The following is a 24,584-nucleotide window of genomic DNA, read 5'->3' as shown; positions in this document are numbered from 1 at the left end:
TAATGCCAAGTAATGAAAAAGGAACACACAGCGGCTGACATTATGTGTCTTTTGACACAGCAGATAGAATGAATGATGACATCAGTTTAATTGAAATTTATCTCAAAATTACTACTTGTGAGATGTATTTCTGTAATTCTTCATATATAATACAGTTTTCCACATGCCGTGTTACTGCTTTTGTGTTATCAAAATTTGGAAAATGTTGTTTCTCACATCATGATTTCCACATATTATTATTAATGAGAATTGTTGTGTTTTCAACAATACCACATTCATACACAAAAATGTGCTCCGGTATTTATTCTGAACTACTCATTAACTCTTTTGTGCATATAGCAGTATTCTTGTATTCCTTGCACTGATGCGTATAGAAAACGTCCTGCACTAGCTGTATACCAGTTACACCCAAAGCCCCTATAAATGGTCCCTACAAAAACATCAGTATCCCAGCTTAAAGTGATCAGTTAAAAATGCACAATCACGATCGATAAGTTCTATGATTGGGTATGTTTAACTACATGTAAAAATATACTTGTTACCATTATAAAAGAAAGAAGAAGATAAAAAGGATTTTGTATTACCTTTTAAATCTTTTATCTGGTTGATCCCCCCTCAGTGCCCAAGTAAACGTATGTCGCAAGAGACAGCATATACCACATGAAACATCATTATGTTTACTGCTATCGGTGTACGTAAAAACAACTTGTGAAAGTAAGATGTAATTTGTTTTCAATCAGAAATTGCAAGATCCTTTTCCTGCTGTTTGAATTCCTAGTGGTTTGGTGTGTTTCCTTCTATGCCATCTAGAGGTGGAACGATGTCTGATGTCACCATTCAGACTGAGAGATGTTTGTACAACTCTGGATCGGACTGACCTGAATCACTTGCTTCTGTTTGCTGCAGTTATTATGTTAGGATCAGTTGTATTTCTTCATACTGTGACCAGTTTATATTTCTAAGTAGTATTTGTGATTACCTCAGCATTTCTTCTAGTCATCTAATGAAGTTCCAAAACTAGGTATTCATTTGATCACAATCAGGTAACTGAGGTATATAGAGTCAGTGAAGTCACTGTAACTGCAGCACACATGTGCATCTGTGTGTGTGTGTGTGTGTGTGTGTGTGTGTGTGTGTGTGTGTGTGTGTGTGTGTGTGTGTGTGTGTGTGTATGCATGTGTATGCATGCTTGTATTTGTGTTTATATGGATGTATGTATATGTATGTACTCATGTGTGTAGCTGGGATTCAAATGGCTTACTCTTATCAACACCTCTTGCAAACGTAGAAACTTCATAGAATAATAGATTTTGAATTAGCATGCATTTACTGAAAGATATAAAGTCTTACACTCAAATGTGTGTCATTATTTAGTGAATTCAGGGTATTAGTAGAAGAAAAACTGCACATCTTTCTTATTGAAACACCTGGAAAAGCATAGTTTAGTAGTCATGCCTTTACCAGACAGTCCTCTACCAAGCATAACTGACATAGGAAATGGAAGCTCAACTGTATACAAAGCCATGGAGAATAGTAGTGTGATTGATCTGTTTTATTGATACTGTTAAAGTTTGGGAGGAAAACTGTATTTGTTAATATACAGAGGTAGTTATGCATGCAGTGCTGGTGCTGAACTTCAAAACTGTATCCTAACTAGCCCCTAACTACCCAGTGATATCACATCGATGAATGCTATACTTCTGTATTTTAAATGTATCTTAATAATTAGTCTTGTAAAATGATAGTTAACTGCAATGAATTTTCTTTGGAAGCTCTCTGCATGTTTAGAGTCCCATGAACTAAGTAGTCCACTGAGCAAAAGCTTAGCAGTCCTCAACTGTCAGTCACAATCATGTGTCAAAAATTTGATTTAAATAAAAAAAAAGGTTGTAATGGAGCGTGTCATGCTATTCACAGAGGCTTGATATCATTAAGCAAGCTTATTTTCAGGATGCAAATGTTTTACATTTTTCTGTTTCATAATGTAGCAGTGATTAAACCACATTTTTAAGCTGTGCATCAGTTAGTGGGATAAACATGACATTTTTATTTATCAGAAAGCATATGGTTGCTGTAAGTTCTTGCAAAAGATACCAGAAGTAATATACATGCAGTTTAAAACTTAAAAAATATGCTACTCAGTATATATACCATAGATTCAATTTCTTACTTAGCATTATGTCTCATCAACTCGTATAAAAGATCTCCAAAACTCTAACTATAAGATAGGCGACATAGTTATAAAGTAGCAGATGCTGCTAATAGTAGTTGGAAGTATATAGCCTCAAGTTGATTTTAGAGTTATTTCCTAATAATATTATGGCATATATCCAGATTGGGAAGTAATCTTCAGAGGCAGTATGTTAAAGAAGATAACAGTATTTTTTTCATTAGCAAAAGAGTAGTCCTCTTTTATTAGCAATTGTTCTCCCATTTCTATGGGTCATGATAATTGTTCTGGTGATAACTATTTGATTATGCCTAGAGGGGCATGTGTGTCATTCAGCCATGTTTCTGTTACAGCAAAAATATCTAGCTGGGATTATTGCTTGTATGAGACCCGTGTGCACTTGAATAGAGTTTTACCCTCCCCACTGTTGAGCAACCATGAAAATACTATATACATAACATTTAGGTAAGTGCTTTATTACTATGTTTAGATTGAGCATCCCATGAACGCTGAATGGGGACTGAGCATTCTGAGTCACAGGCTGGTGGTGGGAGGCCTTGTTGTAAGTGCTGCTGCAGGTTTTGGGTCCAGTGTTGGCTTTAGGGTGACAGCTTCTTTAGTGGATATGGGGGATCTGGTGAAGGAGGAGAAGGAGAAGAAGAGGGGGAAGGCATGCCCAAAGGCAGAAAGAGAGGAGAAAGGTTAGGAGTGTGGTAGTGAGGGTATGAACTTTGAATGCTGGCAGCATGACTGGTATAGAGACAGAGCTAGCTGATATGATGGATAGAAGGAAGGTTGATATAGTGTGTGTACAAGAGACCAGGTGTAAGGGAAGTAAGGCCAGGTGTATTGGAGGTGGGTCAAATTGTTCTATCATGGTGTGGATCGGAGGAGAAGTGGGGTAGGTGTTATCCTGAAGGAACAGTATACCGAGAGTGTTTTGGAGGTGAAAAGAGTATTGGCTAGAGTGATGTTTAGAAGCTGGAAATTGATGGTGTAATGATGAATGTTGTTAGTGCATATGCTCCGGAAGTTGGGTGTGCGATGGATGAAAAAGAAACATTTTTGAGTGAGTTGGATGAAGTGGTGATGACTGTAACCAAGGGTGAGAGAATGGTGATCAGAGCAGATTTCAATGGACATGTTGGTGAAGGGAACAGAGGGGATGAGGAAGTGATGGGTAGACATGGTGTTAAGGGAAGGAATGCAGAAGGTCAGATGGTAGTGGATTTTGCAAAAAGGATGGACATGGCTGTGGTGAATACATATTTTAACAAGAGGAAGAAGCATGGGGTGACATACAAGACTGGAGGGAAATGCACACAGGTGGATTATATCCTATGCAGGAGGGCCAGTTTGAAGGAGATTGGAGACTGTAAAGTGGTGACTGGGGAAAGTGTAGTTAGGCAGCATAGAATGGTGGTCTGTAGAATGACATTGGTGATCAAGAAGAGGAGGAGGAATGAGAGGGCAGCACCAAGGATCAAATGGTGGAAATTGAAAAAGAGTGATTGTGAGGTGGAGTTCAGGGAAGAGTTAAGACAGGCACTGGGTGGCAGTGAAGTGTTACTGAATAACTGGGTAACTACAGCAGAGCTAGTAAGGGAGACTGCTATAAAGGTGCTTGGTGTGACATCTGGACAGAGGAAGGAGGACAAGGAGACCTGGTGGTGGAATGAGGAAGTACAGGAGAGTATACTGAGAAAGAGGTTGGCAAAGAAGAAGTGGGATTGTCAGAGAGATGAAGAAAGTAGACAGGAGGATAAGGAGATGAGGTGCATGGCAAAGAGAGAGGTGTTGAAGGCTAAGGATAAGACATATGAAGAGTTGTATGAAAGGTTGGAGACTAAGGAGGGAGAAAAGGACCTGTACCGATTGGCTAGACAGTGGGACCGAGCTAGGAAAGATGTGCAGCAGGTAAGGGTGATAAAGGATAATGATGGAAACGTACTCACTAGCGAGGAGAATGTGTTGAACAAATGGAAGGAGTACTTTGAGGGGCTGATGAATGAAGAGAATGAGAGAGAGAGAAGGCTGGATGATATGGGGATAGTGAATCAGGAAGTGCAATGGATTAGCAAGGTGGAAGTAAGGATAGCTATGAAGAGGATGAAGAATGGAAAGGCTGTTGGTCCAGATGACATACCTGTGGAAGCTTGGAGGTGTTTAGGAGAAATGGCAGTGGAATTTTTAACTAGATTGTTTAATGAAATCTTGGAAAGGGGGAGGATGCCTGGGGAGCGAAGAAAAAGTGTTTAGGTATCGATTTTTAAGAATAAGAGTGATGTGCAGAGCTATAGTAACAACAGAGGGATAAAACCGATCGGTCACAGCATGAAATTATGGGAAAGAGTAGTGGAAGCTAGGTTAAGAAGGAAGGTGATGATTAGTGATCAGCAGTATGGTTTCATGCCAGGAAAGAGCACTACAGATGCGATGTTTGCTCTGAGAGTGTTGATGGAGAAGTACAGAGAAAGACAGAAGGAGTTGCATTGTGTCTTTGTGGACTTATAGAAAGCATATGACAGGGTTCCTAGAGAGGAGTTGTGGTATTGTATGAGGAAGTCTGGAGTGGCAGAGAAGTACGTAAGAGTAGTACAGGATATGTACAAGGGTAGCGTGACAGTGGTGAGATCTGCAGTGGGAGTGACAGATGCGTTTAAGATGGAGGTGGGATTACATCAAAGATCAGCTCTGAGCCCTTTCTTATTTGCACTGATGATGGACAGGTTGACAGACGAGATCAGACAGGGATCCCTGTGGACTATGATGTTTGCGGATGACATTGTGATATGTAGTGAGAGTAGGGAACAGGTGGAGGAGACCCTGGAGAGGTGGAGATATGCTCTAGAGAGGAGAAGAATGAAGGTCAGCAGGACTAAGATGGAATATATGAGTGTGAATGAAAGGGAGGATAGAGGAATGGTGAGGATGCAGGGAGTAGAGTTGGCGAAGGTGGATGAGTTTAAATACTTGTGATCAACAGTTCAGAGTAATGGCGAGTGTGGAAAAGAGGTGAAGAAGAGAGTACAGGCAGGGGGGAGTGGGTGGAGAAGAATGTCTGGAGTGATTTGTGACAGATGAGTACCAGTAAGAGTGAAAGGGAAGGTCTACAAAAGGGTAGTGAGACCAGCTATGTTATATGGGATGGAGACAGTGCCACTGACAAAAAGGCAGGAGTCAGAGCTGGATGTGGCAGAGTTAAATATGTTAAGATTTGCACTGGGTGTGACAAGGGTAGACAGGATTAGGAATAAGCATATTAGAGGGTCAGCCCAGGTTGGACAATTTGGAGAAAAATCCAGAAAGGTGAGATTGAGTTGGTTTGGACATGTGCTAAGGAGGGATGCTGGGTATATTGGGAAAATGATGCTAAGGATGAAGCTGCCAGGTAAGAGGAAAAGAGGAATGTCTAATTTAAGGTTTATGGATGTGGTGAGAGAGGACATGCAGGTGGTTGGTGTGACTGAGCAAGATGCAGAAGACAGGAAGAAATGGAAACAGGTGATCCACTGTGGTGACCCCTAACCGGGAAAAGCCGAAAGAAGAAGAAGAAGAAGAAGAAGAAGAAGAAGAAGAAGAAGAAGAAGAAGAAGTAGAAGCAGGTGTACCAGCAGTAGGAGGGAGATAAGGCATAGTAATTGAGAAAGAAACTATACAGGTTCTTAATGACCAGCTGTTCTCAGAAGGGCTGTAGGTGTATTATAAAGTCATAGCTTTCTTGTGGTGTAAAGGGCTTTTACTATGCATTTACAAGTCAGTGATATGACTTTTGGTGTTCAGAGGAAGAGAAGAATGCCTAGAAGGACGAGGCTTCTTTTTGCCTTTCTCTTTTTTACCTTATTATAACTGCTTGTTTCAGCATACCTTAGCGACATAGGTACATTGTATGTGCCTGTGTTTACACCTCATATTCAGATAGGTAGTTCAGGCAATCAGAAATGCAGCCAACACCCACATTTTGATTATTTCAAAGAACAAAGCCCTGCTCCTATCTTTCTGAATGAGTCATTCCAGTATCATAAAACACAGTCTTCTGTGCCGTGGAGCTTTTCTCCCCAGGTCTCCAGTTAAAAGCAACTTTTGGCCGTCAGGCTTCTCACTATTTGTACCCCCATCATTTTAAGTTTTGTCCAGATTTTTTGCTCTAAGAGGTTGAGAGGTATGTAAATTCTCAGTAAACAAATAAAAGAAAAATAAATAAAGGATCCAAATGAAATGTGCACCAGTATTTCAAAGTAAACCTCTTTTTCTCGCTCTCTTTGTTTGGTTGTTGAACTAAAGCAGATTTATGTATGTATGATTAGGATTTACTACAATCTGACTGGTAAAAAGTGTGTTAGTCTAACTTCTCCAGTAATAGCCATTAGCAGTGGCTTGAAAATAATTACTAGGTTTTGTATTTGAGGTTTCATCACTAATAAGTTGTTCAAAAGTTAGAAATGTAGATATCTACATGAATCCAATAAACTGTAAATATTTATTCATTAACTGGTATAGCCTGTGGCCAATAAGGTAACATCATGCAGAATGTGGTCATGTTGTGATTGTCAGAATTCTGAAGCTGCTCTGACAATGGAACAGCTTGAAAAAATTATGAATATACTTGGATCCTTCCAACAACACCACAGTGTATGTTTATGCAGAATGTGTTGTTCCCAAATATTTTTAGATACTTTGACTACTATTGACACAATGCCCATGTCTTCTGTCCACTGTCCATCAACTGTTTTGTTGTTTTATCTAGAAACTTTTAGCAAAGGACTTTTAGGTATGCTTCCAGCATACATTTACTGTATGTAAAAGTTGACATTGAGAATGCACTTCTCACTCATTCATCTTACAGTCAGTCAGTAATGTTGAAGAGTAGAGCTTTGTTCCCTACCATTAGCAAAGTGCATGTTTATGCAGAGTGTGTTATTCCATTATATTTCTTAGTTACTTTGACTAATATTGGTACAATGCACAAAAATGTTATGCATATATGTCATATGATAATAGTTATATTAATAACCTGAAACAAAATCTGTGAATATTATACTCCAAGGTACTGAATGAAAGATTACATAATGCTGTAAAAGTTGTCAGTAGTATTTGTCTGTCTGCTACTAATCACATCACTGGTACAGTGGCACAGTGAGTATTGTTGCCAGCTCAGCGGTCTTCATGCCTGAGCTCTTTGTTGGGTCTTCATCTTTGTGGAGTATGCATGTCCTCCCTGTCTTTGTGTGGTTTTATTAAGGTGTTCTTATTTTCTCCAACATCCCAAACACATGACATAGGTGAACTGATGTTCTTCCTATTTGTCTGTAAAAAACATGTCGTCCATGGATGTGCGCGTGTGTGTGTTTGTGTGTGTCTGTGTGTGTGTGTGTGTGTGTGTATGCATATCTGTGTGTGCGTCTGTCTTGTGATCCACCTGGCTTATCAGGACCAGTTTCAGTATGTGCGTGTGTGTGCGCGCGTGTGTGTGTGTGTGTGTGTGTGTGTGTGTGTGTGTGTGTGTGTGTGTGTGTCTTTGTAAAAATAATGTTGGTGGGGCCATACATACATCTCCTGGGTAATGGGATAATATGTAAGACATAGGTTCATAGGTTCATAGAAGGTTACTAGGCTAATGGCCCTAGGGGCCCATAAAAGCCTTGCCATATTTATCCCACTTTACCGCAGTTGACGGTGGTTAGATGAATGAAGTTCACAAAGGCACGGGTCTATGTTAGCTAATACAGACTTCGTCTTTCTAGTAGGGACATGGTACCACTCCAGGAGTGAATTTGCGGTCACCCATCCATTGATTTAGGATGCATTTCAAGACAGTCATGGAGGGGCTCTGTTTCACATGAATTTGAAGCTTGTTCCAGAGAAGTGGCAGTCTCTGGGAATGTATCTTTCTCTTCTGCATGACCTGTTCATGTCACAGGCTAAGTAAAGATCCCTGGAGTGAATGAGCCAGCCAGACATGGGTCACCCTTTAGCAACCTGTAGAAGACAGAATACAGTGACAGGCCTTTCAGTCTTTCTGCATAACACTTGTTTTGTGTGCCTTGTAACTTCTTGGTGAGAAACCTCAAGCATCTTGTGGTGTACATGCAAAAGGGAGCATTGTACTCAATTATTGGTCTGATGAGGCCTGAGTATAATGAAATTATAATATCCTTAGATACACTGTAGATGTGATGCCTTTACTTATAAGATGTGCCACAAAGAAGGATTTTCTTTCTACTGTGCATATGTGATGGTCAAAGTTCAGATTGCTATCAACCTGAGTACCTAGATCACGTACAACTGGGTCTACATTAGGAGGTGCTGTCTATAATGTAATTAGCTGGGATGTCAGCTTTCCCAAAGGGAATAATAATGCATGTTTTGCATTTAGATTTAATCTGTGGCTTTGGCACAAATTGTTTCTGTGTGTTAACCCTGCCTGCAATATGTTAACATCGTTGGGGGACTTAATGAGTTCTCCCAATTTACAATTGTCAGCTAACTTGGTCAGCTGTCCAAGTTTGCCTAAACTTGTGATAAATAAATTCTGAACAGTAATTGTCTCAGCACAGAACCCTGTGCTACACCACTGGTGATTGGTCTTTTGCTAGAGGTGAAGTCACCCACTTTGATAGTATGTGTCCTGTCAGTGAGCCATTAGGCTACCCATCTGGTAATGTAGGGGTTAATTCCCATTTGGGAGAGTTTCTCTATAATACCTGAGTGGGGGATTGCATCAAATGCCTTGGCTAGGTCAAGATAGGCAGTATGCACTGTCTGTCCTTCATCCAGGGCCTTGGTGACTTTCTCGAAGAAGTCAACCATGTTTAACAGGCATGATCTACATTTAACAAATCCAAATTGGGCTGGGTACAGAGTTAGGAGATTTCCTAAGTCCTTGTTAATAAGGTCCATAATGATTCTTTGCATGGCCTTGCACATGAGGCTAGGCAAGCTTATGGTCCAATAGTTCCGAGGTTGGTATATGGTCTCCCTTTGTGCAGAGGGATTACTCTTGCTATCCATTCCAACTGAACATAACCAGTTATTTGACAGCTAAATAAGAAAATATGTATACTATTCATAATTATGTAACTATGATATGAATAGAGTGACCCTTGCTAGACTGCTTTGCAGAAAAATGAACAGCACATCTGTGCTGACAAAAGTCACACTGATAGTTGGGGTATGTCTATTTTGGCTACAGGGATATTAATACTTGTTTCTATAATTCTAATAATTCATTCTACATATTATCAACTTCTTCAGTATAATATTATTGTTAGGTTTGTTTGATATATTACCATCATCAGCATGATGAAAAGGGGTGTGTGCTGAATAATGTTCATATTTTAACTATTTTTGTAGCTCTTACAGTTTTTGAGATATATATATATATATATATATATATATATATATATATATATATATATATATATATATACAACTGTTACAGGTAGACTGGAAAACTGCAGTCTCAGGAATTTTAGCAGATATAAACTGTCCAAGAAGAAACTCTACAGGTGTGAGTAGCTGTGAACTTCCACTCAGACAATGTGCAAAAGAGGTGAAATTATCTGCGAACTGGATCTGAACCCTGCACTACTTGTTCTCTTTCTCCAAACTTGCTGCAGTTAGACAATAAGCCACAAAGATAAGTAGTTAACAGGTGTATTTTTTTCACTCGGTACTATCTAGAGTGCTGATGGCAGCACACTGACACCAGACTCATTTGCATTACTGAAGGCAGACCAAATTAAATTTTTCATTTTTGCCTTGGGAAGGGAACTATCAGTCCCCATTATGCAATGGCTAGCATCATGCAAAGGATGAAAAAACACATTTTTTAGAGTATCTCTTTCTTATGTTCTCTCAAATATTGTTGTCTTATATAATGAAAGTATGCACATTACTAATGACACACAAACAATTCCCCATCTAAATTCGAACCTTGATACCATGGTATTAGCATGACACATTTGAGACTAATTTCAGTATTTGCCCATTTAACAGCCAGATTTATGAAGAAGAGAAAGTAGTCACTTTACACAAACCTACATAAACCGTTTCTCAGAGATGTATATTGTAAATTCCTGGGAGTTGTGTAGATGAATGATATATTTGCAACAGTTAAGCTCATAATTCCTGTCAAATAGCAAAAACTGTTTTCAGTACTACAGCTGTCTTCAGTACTACAGTTTTTCTGACCTTTATTTGGTGAACATTATTCTCTTTTTAGTGGTAGTCTGACATAAATGTTATGTCATTTAAATTTCTTTTTATATGTGTTTCTATTAATTAAGTGTTATGCACTTCATATGAATTATAGACAATGTTCTACTCAGAAGCACAGTTGGATCATAACCATTTAGTAATAGAAATTATATAAATGCATTGTCTGCTCAGTCAGTCAATGTGAACCCCTAACTTTTTGTTACATCTGCTCTTCCTGACACACTCTCAGTAAGTGTATATCTGTACATTAAAGTGCCAGGAGTGAGAAACAATTATTCTTAAAGTAAGATTACTCATTCATGCTTGCCAGCCTTTTCCAAATAAGACTTCTCAGTGTTCATTCTTGTGCTACTGGGACATGTACAAGGAATCATATAGGTCCACACACCATGTTTACCTGGGTAGCACTTGATGCATATTGTGGGATTCATAAATGCTAATGAGTTCATACCTGAATTGCATATTCACAGTTCTCATGGGGCTGAAGCAACACTATATAAGCTAACTGTTTATGTAAGACACTGATTTCATAATTGGCGAGACTGTTTGGATGCACATACTGTGGGGGAGCAGGGGGTTGGTCTGATATGATACAATGTTTTGTAGCTCATATTCATGGCTCAGTAAGCCATGTTCTTGAATGTGGATTTATCTACATATTGTGCTTCTATGGTCACAGGGCTGACTGTATTATGCAACATGTGTGAGTGGATAGGCATATCTACCATCATGCAATATTTTGTGACAAAGAGACAGGCCATACCACTCTTTCAATCAATATAAAGACACATATATACCTAGTAGCAATACAATGATATAGTTGCCTTCAAACAGACCCTGCCTCACATTTGTAGCAAGAATTCTAGTGCAGTCAAGACAATATCCTATAGTTTGTGTAGTTAGATAGGTGTTTGAAACCCAGTGACTGAGTAATATGAGTGTGTGTCACTATAGTGCTATGCCTGAGTCACATCCACTACAGTTTTATTGTATACAATTACAGTAGGAGAGGCATCCTCAGCTACTGTTAGCTCAAACAACTGATTTGTACCATAATGATGATGTCAGGCCTTTAAGTATGTTCTGTCTCACAGTTGTGGTTAAGACTTTACCTGTGGACTGTGCATTTAATATACAGTTCTGTAGACAGTGGACTTATATAGGCAGCTGTTCAACTTCAGCAAAGGACTACATAATATGAGTGGAGTGACATGATGCATATAACATTACATCAATTTCTTTCTATCCATTTTATTTCTAACAGAGCACTATCAACACATTGTAGATTTCATGACAGTCAAATAGGTGTTATATGTTGCTTGTAGAGCAAGTTCTCCTGGGGTCCATGCAGTTAATACTGACTTCTACAGCATGTTTACCAAGGCAATGGTTCAAATCTGAAAAAGTATATGTTCAAAACAATATGGACTGACAAGAATAGGTAACATGGCTAAATCAGACTTGTATGACCATTGACATTGCTACATTCTTTTGATCCCTCAGAGTAATTTGTATTGGACAAATGAACATCAAACGCCTTTCTTACTTCACACAGTGAAGTGTGCTCTTAGTGACATCCTCGATTGCTATTTCTTGTGGCAAGTACAGTTACTACATAGCTCTCTAGAATGCAGAGCATGATCAGCAGAGGTTTGAATCTGCTAAGGTCTGTCTGTCACGCAATTGGGGTGGCTTAGCCAAAGAGTGGAGATATGGCACTGTAAGAGGGAGATCTTTTTTAGGTCTCACACTCCATGTTAGGGGAGCCATACTCATAACAATAGGATGCTGATGTAATCCTTTCAAGTGTGTCCTTCATAACACATCAGATATGCTTATTTCTATGGCACCAAGGGTTGATGAACCTCTCTGTGAGATTTAACCCTGGCACATGTTCGAGTCTGCTGAGATATAACTGTTGAGTATGTCAGTGAATGCTCACAGGCATTATTTATTTCCCCCAAAATAATGATCTGTATTGCATGACTTAATTCAAATATTTACATATACATTTTATTTCTTTCTAACTGTAGAGATTTTAAGAAAATTAGTCCTTATTCATCATTTCTTAATGTGTATTATGCTGCTAAATCATCACAAAGTGTGAGTGGGTCTGCATTATGATACTTTCTTCTGGTTTTGTGTTGGATAGTTGATGTTATTGCAGTCTTTGCTGTACTTCCTTATGAGCATGCTCATTATAATGATGCATTAGACGTGAACCGTTTAGCACAAAGCACATTAAGTAATCAATGTCCTGAGATAGTTCTTGTCATTTGTTCTTCTTTGTCAAAAAGTAACAGAATTAGCCTCTGAAACGTTGGCTTTGCCAGTGTCCATGCAATGGACTTATTGACCTATGTACAGAGGATGACAACAACTGTTCACAAGGCAGTGTACAGTTGGCATATGATAAATGTAAATTGTCAACAGGTTACTAACTAATGCACATTAATCTTTCCTCAGGTGTGATTTATGTTACTGTACTGTCATACAGGTATTACTAATTTGTTTACCAAGACTCACTTCTGGGCTAAATATTAGGTATAACATGATGGGGTGCTGCATTCTCACATGTACTTTGATACTGATTTTTTTTATTTCAGCACATATTGTGTAGTACTTGCAACAGAAAGGACACATGTTATATCACTGATTACAGTACCATGAATGCATCACACTCAAATAATTATAAACCTGATATCTAGTACATTTCCATGGTAGCTGATGTAATAAGACCATAATGCTGGCATGTAATTTTGTTTTGCCTGGGCTACCTATCCATTTGTGTTATACACAAGCATCTTATGCTTAGTTATATATATAATGGCATTCTTACATACATAACCCATTTGTCAAACACATATGCTATACTTTGACTTATGTGCAAGTTTACATATATCACATGACCATAAGCCTCATTTTGCATATACATATCTCAAATCTGTGATAGTTTGGCAACTGTTAGTGTGTATATCAAATTATTATTCTGTTGATATCCTGGTCAAAGTAATATTTCTGTGTAAGTGTCATTTCCTTCTGGATTTTGCTACATGCATACATGGCATGCATGAACAGTCATAAACTTTCTACCATTCACAATCAGCAGGTTGCTGTCACAAATGCTTTTTTCATCAATTAATGCTATTATTGCAATACAGGTTCACAATCTCTAATCCAAAATTCTGAAATTCAAAAAGCTCCAAAATCCCAAGTTTTTTCCAGATAATACTGGACCATACACTTGTCGGCCTCTTGCACTGCTCGGTGCTTGCACTGACAGCAGTGTGTCTGCTATTCACTGATACTTGTATTGCTTTGTCTTTAATTTTACTGTGAAAATGTCAAAAAGAGCTGCAGATACTCCAATGGGCAACACTTAGATAGAGAAAAGGAAGCACCAGTCCTTATCAATAATGCAGACAGTGGAGTTATTGCAGAAGCTTGATCATGGTGTGTCCGTGTGTCATCTTACTGAAGAATATGGTGTCGGAACTTCCACTGGGTACGATTTAAAGAAGCAGAAAGACAAGTTGCTCAAGTTTTATATTGACAGTGATGACCATAAACTAATGAAAGATAGGAAAACACTGCATAAGGCAAAAAATGAAGACACTGACCATATGTTGATGGAGTGGATTCGGCAACAAAGAAGTGCAACTATGCCACTGACCGGTTTGTTGGACATGAATGAAGCAAGATTATATCATGAATAACTTAAAATTTAAGGTGATTGTCAATATTCAGAAGGTTGGCTGCAGACATTTAAGAAGCATAATGGTTTAAAATATCTAAAAATCTGTGGTGTAAACGCTTGGGCTGACCATGAAGCAGCTGAAAATTACATTGACAAATTTACCAAGATAATATCTGTCAAAAACCTAAGTCCTGAACAATTTTACAATGCTGATGAAACTGCTCTCCATTGGCGTTGCATTCCTAGAAAAACATTAGCAATGGCTGATGAGAAAGCACCAACAGGTTGTAAGGATGCTAAAGATAGGTTAACTATTCTTGGGTGTGCCAGTGTTGCAGGCACAAACAAGCTGAAGTTGGCAGTAACTGGGAAAAGCAAACATCCAAGATGCCTGAAAGGTGTATGCCATTTACCTGTGGATTATTATGCAAACAAGAAAGCATGGGTTACCAGACAAATGTTTCTGACTGGTTCAATAACTACTTCATACCAGAGGCACGAGCTCATTGCAGGTAAACTGGGCTGGAAGAAAACTAAAATGTTATTATTCCTGGACAACTGCTCTGCATATCTCCCTGCCGAACGTCTTGTGAAAAGCAATGTTTTTTGAATTTACCTGCCCCCCAAATGTGACATTGTTATTGCAGCCTTGTGACTACAGAATTTTACAGTCAATAAATAGCAAGTACAAAAACTATTTTTAAACTCCATGCTTGCTGCAGTCAACAGAGGTGTAGGGTAGGATGCCATTTATGCAGTTGCTAATGCTTGGAAGGATGTTGAGAAATCAACATTAACTAATGCTTCACATAAACTTTGGCCTACAATGATGTTTGATGAAAATGAACCTAGAGATGAAGACATTGAAGGACTTTGTGTTACTGATGCGTAGAAGATGATATGACCTTGTAACATGTGCTACAAGTTTATCAGTAACAAGTGTAAACAACTTACAGGAAGCTGACATAGAAGAAATGTTAAACATTGACATTGATGCACCTGTTATGCATTCCTTGAACAATGGGGAAATTGCTGCAACGGTATTGAATGCAGATAAGCATGAGGATAGCAGCGATGATGAGGACATTGTGCACAAAAGGATAAAAATCCTCATAAACGATCTGGTGAAAATGTGTGATCAGTTAACTGCAGACCTTGAACAACGTGAATTTATCAGTGAGGAAGAGATTACGGCAATTTACTCAGTTAAAGAGCGACTACTTCAACAGAAACTTATGTTAGTGAGACAGATGAAACTTCAAGAAGTCTTTAAGAAGGCTATCTGCTGTAGTACTGCTTCATCACCTAAGAATCCTGTTCCTGGCCCATCATCAGATGTCCAACTACAACTTGACAATGAAGATCACAATCATCACAGCACTGATACCGACGATGTCCTGCTTGTTGCTCCATTATCCAATCCTGAACCTTCCCCAGCACCTTCTAATTACACCCAGTGTGTGTGTATATGTGTGTGTGTGTGTGTGTGTGTGTGTGTGTGTGTGTGTGTGTGTGTGTATGTGTATGTGTGTGTGTGTGTGTGTGTGTGTGTGTGTGTGTGTGTGTGTGTGTGTGTGTGTGTGTGTGTGTGCGTGTGTGTGAGTATGTGTGTGTGTGTGTGTGTGTGTGTGTGTGTGTGTGTGTGTGTGTGTGTGTGTATATGTGGAGGGAGATCAGTGAGCAGTTTCAACAATCTTAACTCTTACTCTAAATAAATGCGCACCTGAATTTTGAAAATAAGTCATTTCAGTTCTTCATAGTACCACATACAAGATTTATGCAATGCAATGTAGTTTCACTATTGTCTTGTCATCTACTACTAGCAGTAAACATTAATTGTAAATTTTGACTCCTAATTAAGCTGTATTTGTAATTCATTGTTTGAGGGCTGTAAAATCTGAAAGATTCTGAAGTTCAAAACACAGCTGGTCCCAAGGATTTTGGATTAGGGATTGTGAACCTGTAATTGCATTGATGCCTGTGATTCTTCCCAGTATTAATGCATTGTCACAGGTGTGCACACTGCCATAACACTTCAGTATTGTTTCCTTCACACTCATAAGGCACTGAAAGGCTTATAATTCTTTAACCTCTATGTATGTTCTAACATCAGCTATGTGGATGTAATTTATTACCTTTGATCACTCACCCATTATGGCAGAGTAGTTCTGTACACTTGCAACATGGGTGTGACTAGCCATTCTAAATATAATTATGTGAGTACAATATTTTTCAAAGCATGCAATGCTTAGAAATGTATAGTGGAAAATGTACATTTAGATTTTATAAATGTATACACTATTCTGTAATTTACATGAATATACAGCACATGATTTGTTAACACAATTTGAACTTCAAAATAGCTTTTATTATTGTTACAAGTAATAACAAATGACAATAAAAACTCCCTTATGGAATTACATGGGGCAACAGCATTACATCGTTTAACATGCTGGGCGGGGACTACAACATAATGCTGGTAACGACATTTAACTTTATGAATACACAGCTGATCCTCTAAGGTATCTACTTATCTCAGGTAACTCTTATCTCAACTACGTACTTTAAATACATTTTATATGTATTACATTTATTCCCCTTTGTTACACTGCAGCTGTGTCCCTCTCATATCCTTTGTCAGAATTTCCTTTTTATTATCCCCAAGTGGACAGCATTATTTGTATATTAAGATTTTAATTGTTGTTGCTTGTAGACTAACCTACGTATATCTAATTACATTTTCCTCTTTAAGCTTCCCCTGCTTCTTAATTATGTAATTTAAATTTTTCTTGCCTTGCATTGTGCTGTCTGCATGTTCTCGCTTACTGGGGCTGCATTTATATACAACTTGTTTATATTGTGCGATCGAATCTCTGTGTGTCTGTTCTTGGCCACTAGCAGGTGTTCTGGCCATGAACATGTACAGCTGAATGTGTAGCTATGCTTAGCGACTTGCATATTCGATGAGCACTGCTGTTCGCTGCTCTAACACGAACAAAATATTTAAGCTTAGCGCAATGTTTAGACACATATTAATGAATCCCTAGGCCTGTGTTGTCCAATCGTGTTTGTGCATTGTTGTCAGCATAATGTTTCTGCTGTGAAATCAATCATCTTTTAGCATTTCCAAAGACAGTTTGCTCAATAGATTTATACACAGCAGTGATGCAAGGAAAATCAAGTATCCAGTTGGAGCACGTAAATGAGCATTCCATTAATAATCACAGTTCTGTATAACTCCTGCTGCAATGATAACTGGCATAGCAGACAAAAGCCTGAAAATTAAAATTACCCTGGAATTCAGAAACGCAGCTGTCATGACCATGAAACAAACATTTGCATAACATCAGTATAATTAAGCTATGAAACTCATTACTGATGATATAATACAAATGTAGAACTACTGTTGTATAAAGGTGCAGAAATTACTAACTGCATGGGTGTATGATGCAAAGGCTGCTATACCACTTTAACAGGGTGGACACAGGTAGCTGTTCTGACAGTTTTGTAGTTATGCCAATGACAGGTGTGGATAGGACATTGCTGTGAATCAGAGGCCACCTACCATTCAGTGCATATCCTGTGGTCTAACAATTGCAGGTATACAGGACTAAAACTGCAAAGGTCACACACAGACCACCCAAATAACTGTATTCTTCATAGTCTAAACAGCATCAAAACTGCACTAGGAAAGCCTGCACAACTAAATATACTCCTACTTACTAGTCCCGGGCAGTAATGTAACTTTTCAACGCAATTTTATTTAAGAAAGAAAATAAGAACAAAAGTAAATTATATGTACTCCTGTACTTAGAAAGCCTTGCCACCCCTGAAGACAATTTCCTATATGGCTTCTGGAGCTGTAGAATAACATGTTGCATGCAGGAGCAGCCTTAGGTCAGCTGGTGCCCTAGGCAAAAGGGCTCCATGGCACCCCACCACCACACCACCTGGTGCCCCCATCCTGGTCTATCTATACCAAATAAATACTGGAAAAGTGCCCCTACTAGAGCGGCACCCTAGGCGGCCGCCTAGTTGGCCTATGCCTAAGGCCACCTATGGTTGCATGTCTACAACCCATACCATAGTAAGTAAGCCCAGCATATATGTCGCTGCAGATTGGACAGACACTTACAATGCATCTCTAGTGCCTTTACCCTGACCTCTTTGTCAACAGCTATGACGGTCAGCATGGCAACTCTTCAGGTCACTGTAGTGATGCCTGCATTGTTCACCAAAAAGGGGTATGCCAGTGGCATCAGACACATCTCTGGCAAGGCTGTGCCAGGATCCACCTTATACATAGGACTCTCATAATAGGAGCAGGTGATTCTGGTGGTCTTTATGCAACAAATGCAGGAAGATCTTTTATTCCTTGCTGTACCACCAGGGCACTCTGCCATGCACAGTGCCATTAGAAGTCATGCCCATTCAACAGGTCTCATTCCAGAGAACTATGGTTGTTTATCACAGTCACATCCACGGATATTTTTCCATCATGGTTCACACAATATAGGGCATCTTAATAGCACAGTCTGTGATGAGGTGTTCATAATGTTGCGCAGAAAATGTTGGCATATCAGAGCATCATTAAGGTGTGAAAATGGCATTAAACTAATGTACTATTTTATGCCTAACTTCGAGAGCAGGCTTTCTGTTTAACACATAAACCACCTGAAAGTTTAACATATGATGCAAGACATCCCTATTGGAGTCTATATTAAAAGCGTGAAAGCCCTAGTCACTGAATACTAAAACACAGACACATATTTCACGAACCGCAAATTCACCAAATGCCCTAAACCACAAAATTCAAAAACTCGAACCTTCATAGTTGTCCTACCCCACCACCAGTTACATACTACTTACCCAAACAAACTAAATAAACCACATACATACACTAAACAAAACCCTACTTCTAACCCTACACTAAATCTTGCATATACCATCATGTATGCACATACCTTAACCTGCACCCTAACCCTAAGGTCAGTAACTATCGCACACTTACCTTAAGAAACTGTACCCAAACAAATTGAATAATCCACACACATACACTTAACAAAACCCTACTTCTAACCCTACACTAAATCTCACATACATTGCCATCTATGCACTTACCTTAACCCGCACCCTAACCCTAATGTCCATAACTATCGTATACTTACCTTACAGAGCTATACCACAGAAGGGTCAACCATGACGATTCGACATTTCGGATTTCGCGCTTCAGGACAATCAATGTTTTCACGGTTCGATGAAGATGTGACGGCTTTTAAGTATTTGGATAAGTACACCTTCAAGCTTCTAATATAGATCCCCCCTATTGAGGTCATTTGCCTACCCATGAATGCTCAGTGCACTTGAGGGTCTTCCTGCAGGTGAATAAGACCAAATGAGCCTCTTAGCACATCTAGGTCCACAGACAGAATGCATGGGTAAACAGTTGGTAACTTTCATACTTTCAGGCATCATTAGCATAAGTACCATACTCAAAAGATTGAATTAGTGTGGTATAAGCCCTGCCTTTGGTCAATTGCCTCACCACACTACAGAAGATTACAGGTGGGCAAATAAATAACCTACAGTCACAGGAACACAAACTGTATATAGCTACATTACTTGGTTGTGAGCTAAGCTGTGTGTACCAGAAGCTGCATTACTTGGTTGTGAGGTAAGCTGTATGTACCAGAAGCTACATTACTTGGTTCTGAGGTAAGCTGTGTGTACCAGAAGATACATTACTTGGTTGTGAGGTAAGCTGTGTGTACCAGAAGCTGCATTACTTGGTTTGAGGTAGGCTGTGTGTACCAGAAGCTGCATTACTTGGTTGTGGGGTATGCTGTGTGTATCAGAAACTGCATTACTTGGTTGTGACGTAAGCTGTGTGTACCAAAAGCTGCATTACTTGGTTGTGAGGTAAGCTGTGTGTCACAAAATCAACCAAGTGACAGAATCAAAACTCAGTTTGTATAAATAAACCACTAGCAAAAATACGAACTCAGCAACACAGATGTAACAAAAAGCTGTTTAGTAAAACAAAGCTTTCAGGTTAAAAACCCTTCCATGGTGCATACAAAACAGCAAATAACACACCCTCTTTATATATAAAAAAGACACAGCCAACAATTAGCAATCAATCAATTAACCAAAAAATTCTTATTTAAAAGAACAATAGTAAATAAAAAAAAAATCTCAGTATAAATATATATAAATCCTACATATTAATATGTACAACTAAAACATTATGGTATGTTATTTATTGTAAACAGGTATACAGGAAAATCGATAAGAAAATTAAAGGATCGAGTTATAGAGCATAGGTCGGACATTAAAAGAAATATAAGTACCAACTCTCTTAATAAGCATATAACTGAATGTGGACCTGAGCATAGTTTTATATTTAGGGTGATAGACCAGGTTTTTAGATGTATAAGGGGTGGAGACCTGAATAAAAGGTTAGAGATTAAAGAACTAGAATGGATTTTGAGAATGGGTGCCGATTCCTTCCCGGTTTAAACCAAATGGTGTCACTGAAGTCTGTTTTGAAGTTTAAACAAATGTGCTTACAATAAATAACATACCATAATGTTTTAGTTGTACATATTAATATGCAGGATTTATATGTCTTTATATTGAGATTTTTTTATTTACTATTGTTCTTTGAAATAAGAATTTTTTGGTTAATTGATTGATTGTTAATTGTTGGCTGTGTGTTTTTTATAAATAAAGAGGGTGTGTTATTTGCTGTTTTGTATGCACTGAGGAAGGGTTTTTTAACCTAAAATCTTTGTTTTATCAAACAGCTTTTTGTCACATCTGCGTTGCTGAGTTCATATTTTTGCTGCAGGTAAGCTGTGTGTACCAGAAGATACATTACTTGGTTATGAGGTAAGCCAAAACGTTTTACCTTTTCACTTATAGTAACTGCTTTTCATCTAGCAGGTATTATTTTGTAAAATTGTCCAGGAAGTGTACTGTACAAAGGTGAATGGTACCATTGTAACCTGCAGCTGTAGTCAGATGTAGTTGTGCTAGTTATGTCAATCACAGTTGGGATTACCTAGGGTCAAACATCTGGAAGTGAAAGAAAAGTTTACAGGTGTCAGGTATGTCTGTGTTATTGTATGACTCCATGTGCAGGTTATTGTAAAGACCACAGTACAGATGATACACACACACACACACACACACACACACACACACACACACACACACACACACACACACACACACACACACTCACCCCATACACAAATGCACATGCACACACACACACACACACACACACACACACACACACACACACACACACACACACACACACACACACACACACACACACCTGTTTGTCTGTCTATCTATCTATATCTCAATATATACCTACATTTCTATACATCGCTGATGAACTTTCATTGTCATAAAATATGTTGTGAAAGTTCATCTGCGATCACAATCATCTAAACAAAAAGGCATTGAAATAAGTTGATCACAAATGAAACAAATACATTTGTGATTTCCTAAAAAAAGAAACAGAAATTTTGCCTTTATATGGAGGCTTTGTCACACACAACCCATAAAATTAAATATACTAACACCATGGTAGCACAACAGCAGAGAAAGTGGATAGGTCCTGATATTATATTAGCTGTGATAGTTCAGCTGTAATACAATTTGAACACATGCAGGAATGCCAACATTACCAAAAAAAGAGGCACATAATGAATGTTTGCTGTAATCAAATCTACTGCAGCTATATATGTATAGGTGTGAGCGTGTCTGTGTGTGTGTGTGTGTGTGTGTGTGTGTGTGTGTGTGTGTGTGTGTGTGTGTGTGTGGGTGCACGTGTGTGTGTGAGTGTGTATGTATGTTTACGTATATATAATCAAAAAGGGAAAGCTAGTTGTACTTGAATGACTGCTGTATATATTGACATATCAATTACTAAAATGGACCATTGTCACAACTTCTTATGTATGGTCCATGTCAAAAATCACTTTGCATTTTCATTAAAAATAAGTAAAAAAGATTTAAGCTGGATTTGTTTGTTTAAATCACAGTTTATTAAGTTAAAACAAGAGATGACTGCTTTTACCATTATCAGAGCTTCATCAGAGCCTCTACTCAATATGTTTAGTACATAATCTCCGTATTTATCTCAAACTGTCAGCATATAACTTACATCTTCTGATACTGCTCCTGTCTTCCAAGATCTATATAAAAATGTATTGTCATTTTAGACCTTGACCAGTGTTTTATCCGTGTATACCCTCTTCCTAAAATTATTATTACCTTACTATTACTGTATCCAAAACATATAGATTCTCCTCATTCCCCATTAGTTTCTACTATTTCACATTTTTTTACCCCATGTACTGACAATCCCGTCACATTTGCTTCTTATCACTACATCATCTTTTACATCACTAATACAACATTCAAACCATTTCTGTCTTTTCTTTCCTTGCAATCTTTCTAATCTTCACCTTTGCTAATGCTTCCTCATTTGGTATCCCCACTGTTACATGCCTTTTATGCTGGTATGGCAGCACATTGTTTATTTCTACTATGGCTTGTATTAGTTTCTATTTATTCATTAAAATGTCAACACACATATACTACTGTACATGTTCTTCTTTAAAACTTACTTATATGTTCATTTTCACTTCTCTGAAGTACAGGCCAACACTAAGGGACTCTGGCTAACAAAGTTCGCAGATGACTGCAAACTGGGAGCCTATATTGAATCCCCAAATTATGTTGATACTCTACAAAAAGGCCTTACAGAAACAGATGCTTGGTGCCAGAGCCATGGGCTCAAGCTCAATGCCAAGAAATGTATAGTTATCCCCTTTGGGAAAAAAAACATGTACCCATGAATTACCACATAGGTGGCAGTACATTAAACACCGAAAGTGTGATAAGAGACTTAGGGAGACAGGTGGACAGTGGTCTCACTGTCAATAACCACTGCCACAACAGTCAGGAAATCCTTCTATGTGGCACACCTCATCACTAAGGGCTTTTCATCCAGAAAAAAGGAGGTCATTGTCCCACTGTACTCATCCCTCATTAGATCCATTATAGAATACAATGCCCCATTTGGTATGTACCTCTCAAGACATCTGCAACAACTGGAAAGGCTGCAGAAATACCTCACTAAAAGAATCACAGGCCTAAAGCAGATGCCCTATGCTGACCGACTTAAAAAACTCCAGCTATACTCTGTCGCATATAGTCTACTTCCGAGGTGATCTCTGCTTAACATACAAGGCCATGTCAAACCCAGAGCTGTTGGACATGCTACACTTGAGGAAATCCTAATCCCTCAGATACACACACTCCAGTGATCTAAACCTTGTCATCACAATAAACAAAACATGCTGGAGGGATAGGTTCTTACCCAGAGACTCCCAAGACTCTGGAATAGACTGCCCATACATGTTAAGCAGAGCACCTCTATGGCCCTCTTCAAAAAGAACCTTGATGATTGGATGGGAGAAAGAAAATTCACCCCAGGGATCACGTCAGTCACCCTGCTAGACAGGGGTCCAGGGAAGTAAATAGTGTGGGAAGAAATAGCCAGGGAATTGTTATGGCTCGGCTTGTATAGGCCACAGGGCTGATAGCCTAGTACCAGCCTATAAACCTATTAAATTTCCCTACTGCCATTTATATACATTTAAACACACTAAGGTGTGTACATATGCACTGTAGTCTTATTCAATCCACATACATTTTGTTATTTTTGTTTATTTCTTTATATCGCTTGCATTAATTGTGGTAGTTTACATTTCCTACTCCCATCTGAATATGGGCACTGTCCTCCAGAGCATTCAGACTATTAAAATGTAAAATAAAAATAAATGTTTTAAATAATGCACTACATCAACTATCTGGAAGAATAGCTACTCACCACCTTATATCATAAAAGCTGAAATCCTTGCCTTTTGACTTTTTTTTAATAAGATATATGAACACACTGGAGAAATATATTTTTCCACCATTCACTGACATACTGATAAATTATAGTCCCTTATTCAAACAGTAGAAGTGAGATTATTCTCCTATATGTTGGCTGCACAACAGTGCACTGATTCTGAATGAAAAGAAATAATGTTGTATAAACAAACCTTGAAAGACAGTAACTAAGTTACCCAGCATCCCATCTACTAGACCATTTGGTTATACGTAATTTGTGCTGGCATTTAAAAACCTTGGAGTAACCTTTCAGAATCCTTGGACTGCACCTGTGAATCATAAGTTGATTGCACTTCACAGGTAAACTGTACGAGTGTATCCAAAGCTGAAATAGTAATACGACCTGCCATTATTCCTAAATTTTGTACAGACTGTTAGTCTACGGACAGACCTGGTGAAACTTTGAATAGCATATTTTGCCGTTGATGCAGCACCTGTAACTTTCCATTCCCAGTCTTTTAGGAAAACTGAAATGAAAGCAATACCTGAAGCCACAGCCAGCAGATTAATACATCA

General features: G+C 38.5%; 1 protein-coding gene across 10 annotated transcripts in view; it reads right to left on the bottom strand.

Annotated features, from left to right (window-relative positions):
• SGIP1 (SH3GL interacting endocytic adaptor 1) overlaps window positions 1-24,584 on the bottom strand; it is a 1,172,197-nt gene that overhangs the window by 660,522 nt on the left and 487,091 nt on the right. The gene's annotated exons all lie outside the window — the stretch shown is intronic.

The sequence above is a fragment of the Protopterus annectens genome, chromosome 10.part0 (genome assembly GCF_019279795.1).
Source record: "Protopterus annectens isolate FY-2018-M chromosome 10.part0, PAN1.0, whole genome shotgun sequence".
Taxonomy (NCBI): domain Eukaryota; kingdom Metazoa; phylum Chordata; order Ceratodontiformes; family Protopteridae; genus Protopterus; species Protopterus annectens.
The sequence above is the reverse complement of the archived record's forward strand: the minus strand, read 5'-3'. Positions and strand labels throughout refer to the sequence as shown.